This window comes from Coenobita brevimanus, chromosome 23 (assembly GCF_032717465.1).
Source record: "Coenobita brevimanus isolate Jiangsu-jjx chromosome 23, ASM3271746v2, whole genome shotgun sequence".
NCBI classification, from domain to species: domain Eukaryota; kingdom Metazoa; phylum Arthropoda; class Malacostraca; order Decapoda; family Coenobitidae; genus Coenobita; species Coenobita brevimanus.
In genome coordinates, this window is record NC_136976.1 from 2,652,501 (window position 1) to 2,657,500 (window position 5,000).

At 43.3% G+C, this 5,000-nt stretch overlaps 1 protein-coding gene across 1 annotated transcript in view; it reads left to right on the forward strand.

Moving 5' to 3' along the window:
• LOC145392937 (lysosomal alpha-glucosidase-like) overlaps window positions 1-5,000 on the forward strand; it is a 79,710-nt gene that overhangs the window by 21,774 nt on the left and 52,936 nt on the right. The gene's annotated exons all lie outside the window — the stretch shown is intronic.

Sequence of the window (5,000 nt, forward strand, 5' to 3'; positions counted from 1 at the left end):
TTATTAATTCTACTGTTTAAATTCTGTGACTTAACTCTCTCTCTCTCTCTCTCTCTCTTTCTTTCTCTCTCTCTCTCTCTCTCTGGCCAAAAGCTTCCAAGGGGAGATGCTAAAAGCTCAAAAGGGTTAAGTTTACAGCGGCTTGAGTTTTGCTTTCTGCGTTTTACGTGGAGGAGGAGGAGGAGGAGGAGGAGGAGGAGGAGAAGGAGAAGGAGAAGGAGAAGGGGGAGGAAGAGGAAGAAGAGGAGGAGGAGGAGGAAGATAATGAAGAGAAACAGGAATTGAAAGACGAGGAGGAAGCATAAGTGATGGGCTGACTTGACTAGTAACCAAGGAGATTCATTTCTCATCGAATTTCACGCAATCACGACTAATATCCGTATGGTCGCTGGTTAAGACAGCTCCCTAACACCTTTTCGTAGGCGACTTATTTTGCTTATAAACGTCTTACTCTCCTCCGCGTAACACAAATCCTTCCAACTCTGCGCAGATAACACACAGAAGATATTAGCCAGTCGTATGCAACAATAAATCGCTACGGAAGAGGCGCTTGGGAGCTGCCCATCCCTCGACTACAACGAAACATGCGAAACTTGACCCGTATCTCATATTCCGGAACAAAACGCGATACTATATGAAAACTTGTGGACGCGTTGTGAAAGTTAGAGTAGTTTGCCTTGCGATGTGAGGGGAAGGGCAGGCGCGTTGCTAAAATGATCGTTCAGTTTTCCAATATTTAATGTTCTTATTCTCGCTGGCCAAGGAAGCTCCCTAAACACCTTTTCCATGGCGATTTTATTTTCATTACACATTACTCTTCCGAGGTGTCTCTAAAATTATCGTTCAGTTTTCCAATATTTAATGTTCTTATTCTCGCTGGCCAAGGAAGCTCCCTAAACACCTCTTCCTTGGCGATTTACTTTCATTACACATTACTCTTCTGAGGTGTTTCTAAAATTATCGTTCGTTTTTTTCAATACTAAATGTTCTTATTCTCGCTGGCCAAGGAAGCTCCCTAAACACCTTTTCCTTGGCGATTTATTTTCATTACACATCACTCTTCTGAGGTAAGTTTCTAAAATTATCGTTCGTTTTTTTTCAATACTAAATGTTCTTATTCTCGCTGGCCAAGGAAGCTCCCGCTCCATAAACACCTTTTCCGTTGCGATTTATTTTTGATCATTACGCATCACTCTTTTGAGGGATGTTTCTAAAAGTATCGTCCTTTCTTCAATATTTAGGCCTTTTTAATCTCGTTAGACAAAGAAGCTCCCTAACACCTCTTCCTTAGCGATTTATTTTTAGATACGGCTAGTTAATTTCCCTTGGGACGTTATGTGTGTAAAGTGAGGCGATATTAGAAGAGATTACATCACGCAGAGGAGGACAGCAGTGCGTAATCAGCAAAATAAATCGCTTAGGAAAAGGTGTTAGGGAGCTTCGGTAACCGACGAAAATACGAGGCCAGAACCCGTATTTTCGTCGGTTTGGGCATGTCCTTAACACCTTTTCCTATGCGATTTATTTTGCTTATTACACCTTCCCGTCTTCTTGTTACTCACATCATTCTAATATCACCATACTCTGCATAAATAACGTACAAAAGGATATTAACCAGCCGAATCCAAAAGTAAATCGCTAAGGAGGAGGTGTTAGGGAGCTTCCTTAACTGATGAGCGTAACCTAACGTAACCTAGCGTAATCTAACGTAACCTAGCGTAATCAAACGTGACCCAGCGTAATCTAACGTAACCTCAGCTAACCCCACTTAACCCCGCACCCTTGTCTAACTTAAGGTATTTAAATCAACTTAATTTTACTTAACACAGGTGGGTAGGTATACAGGTAAGTTGGTTGGTTGGTTGGCTGGCTGTGTGGTTGAATGGTAGGTAGGTAGGTAGGTAGGGTGGTTGGCTGGTTGGTATGACCGTAGGTAGGTGGGCAGATAGTTAGTAGTTAGTTAGTTGGTTAGTTAGTTAGTTAGTTAGGTAGGTAGATAGATAGATAGATAGATAGATAGGCAGGCAGGCAGGTAGGTAGGTAGGTAGGCAGGTGGTAGGTAGGTAGGTAGGTAGGTAGGTAGGTAGGTAGGAAGGAAGGTAGGTAGGAAGGTGGGTAGGCAGGTAGGTAGGATGGTTGGCTGGTTGGTTAGACTGGTAGGAAGGTAGGTAGGTACTTAAGTAGGTAGTTAAGCATGTAGGTAGGCAGGCAGTAAAAAATAACTAAATAAATAAAAATAAAATGAACTCAAACAAGACGTGGTGTCAAGGCACAGCAAACCCGTCCCCGGCAGTCATTTTAGTGCTGACATCTAAACACAACAGGGCGCCTAGTCACAGATGTCACATATCAAATTTGGAGTAAATCGGATGAAAATTGACGATTTTATGCCCATTTGAAATTTTAGGCCCGACCCACCTGACACTGACCCCCTTACCGCTACCTGGGGGTGACTCCCCTGATGTAATGAGGCATGTTATAGGATGCAGATTTGAAAGATGCACCTTTAGGTTTGGGTTTCATGTCGATATGACGAATTTGAAAGGCGTTATGGCGAACAAACGATTTTTTTAAATACATTTTTTTGTCCTACAGCCTGGGCCTTGACCCAATTTGGCCCAAAATTCAATCAGGTGATCAGGTCATAGCCCATCATCCCTGTAATTTTAGTCAAAATCGCACCAGTAGCTTTCGCGTAAAGTTGTTAACAGACAGACAGACACAGACAGACAGACAGACAAGCAAACGAAGAGACAGAGTGAACAAAATATCCGTCCCAGAGCCCGACCGGGGCGGGGACGGACAAGACACACCGAGTAAAAACAATACTCGCCCCGGACAGGTAAATATTGGAGAGAGAGAGAGAGAGAGAGAGAGAGAGAGAGAGAGAGACAGAGAGAGAGAGACAGAGAGAGAGACAGAGAGAGAGAGAGAGAGAGGCGCGTCCTGTCATACTGCACAGTCATGCAACTTTCTCTCAATTAGGGACGTCTCAGTAACACCTGGGACCAATGAAGCGGGTTAGGTACGCCTAATTTTTAAAAACCTTGGGTACGCAGTGCTAGAGATCGAGCAGTAGGCAAGAGTTAGGGCCGTATTCTCGTCGGGTAAAAAGACTCCCTGGCACCTCTTCCTTAGCGATTTATTTTTGGATATGGCTAGTTAATATCTTCGTGTACGGCACTTGGGCAGAGTCTGGCGATACTGGGAGGGTTTATATAACACAGAATAGGACGTGTAATTAGCAAAATAAATCGCTTAGGAAAAAGTGTTAGGGAGCTTCCTTATCCGACCAGAAAACAGGTCTCTCTCTCTCTCTCTCTCTCTTAAGAAATAGCAAATGGATGCACAGTGAGGTGGCCGAGTTGACAGAGAAATGGCCTGCTATCTCAATGGACTTAGGTTCGAACCCCGGCTGGGGCAGGGAACAGTTTAAGGATTTGAATTTCGTTAGGCAGACTTTACCGATCTACCAGAAGACCCGCCGACATGTCGTATAAATATCCCCACTAATACCACTACACCAGTCCTGTATGAGACAGCCCTAGCATGTAATCAATATGGACGGTGGGTGTTAGCGCCGAAGTGGTGACATGTGGAGGTGGGATACGTAGGAGGACCGCTGATATGGATGGCAGGACAATAACCCATCTTTTAGTCGGTTAAGGAAACTCCCTAACACCTTTTCCTAAGCGATTTATTTAGCTTATTACACTTTCTTGTCCTGTGGTACGCAAATCCTTCCAATGACGCAAGACTCTGAATAAATAACGTACACAAGGATAGTAACCACCAATATCCCAAAAAATAAATCGGTAAGGAACAGATATTAGGGGGCTTCCTTAACCGACGAGCATACGAACCAATATACTAACTCAGAATTTGTCGCCAAACTTTTGCTCACACCTGTAAGTAAAAAAAAAAAAAATCCCGCTTAAATTAAAAAAAAGTTTAAAAAAAATCCTGCATGAATAAAGTAAAAAAAAAATCCCACGAAAAAATCCTCCATAAATAACGTAAAAAAAAAAAAATCCTGCATAAATCAAAAAGAAAAAAAATAACGCGAAAATAAAAACAAACAAAATCCCGCGTAAATCAATGTATAAAAAAAAATCCGTGTAAACAGAAAATAAACAGGTTCAAATTTCGCGCGTAAACCAAATTAAGTGACCTCAATTTGCGCGGAAAGGTTCGAAATTACCTACCTACCTACCTACTTACCTCCCTACCTACCAACCTACTTACCTGCCTACCAACCTTCCTCGAATGGCACTGAAGCTCCAAATCTGTGTTAATATTGCGTGGATATTTTATTATATGTAATTTCATGAGCGAGCACCACCTTGAAAGCTTAATCTGTTTACCTGCCTACCTTCTTACCTACCACCCTACGTACCCGCTTACCTGCCTGCCTGCTTAATCTGTTTACCTGCCTACTTACCTGCCTGCCTGCCTACCTAACTAGCTACCTACTTACCTGCCTGCCTACTTAATCTGTTTATCTGCCTACTTACCTGCCTGTCTGCCTACCTAACTACCTACCTACTTACCTGCCTGCCTGCTTAATCTGTTTACCTGCCTACTTACCTGCCTGCCTGCCTACCTACCTACTTACCTGCCTGCCTACCTACCTACCTCCCTACCTACCTACTTACCTACCACCCTACCTGGCAACTGAGCAATCAACCTACTAACTACTGAGATACCGAACTACAAACCTACGTACCTACCTACCTACCTACTAACCAACCACTCTGCCTCCCTACTACCTACCTAGCTACAGTACCTACCTACCTACTTACCGACCAATCTACCTGGCCACTGAGCAATCAATTAACCTACCTACCTACTAAGATACCAACCTACAAACCTACCTACCAAGACAGCTACCTACCTAATTACCTACCATTCTAACTACCTACCTACCTACCTACCAAGACAGCTACCTACCTAACTACCTACCATTCTAACTACCTACCTACCTACCTACCAAGACAGCT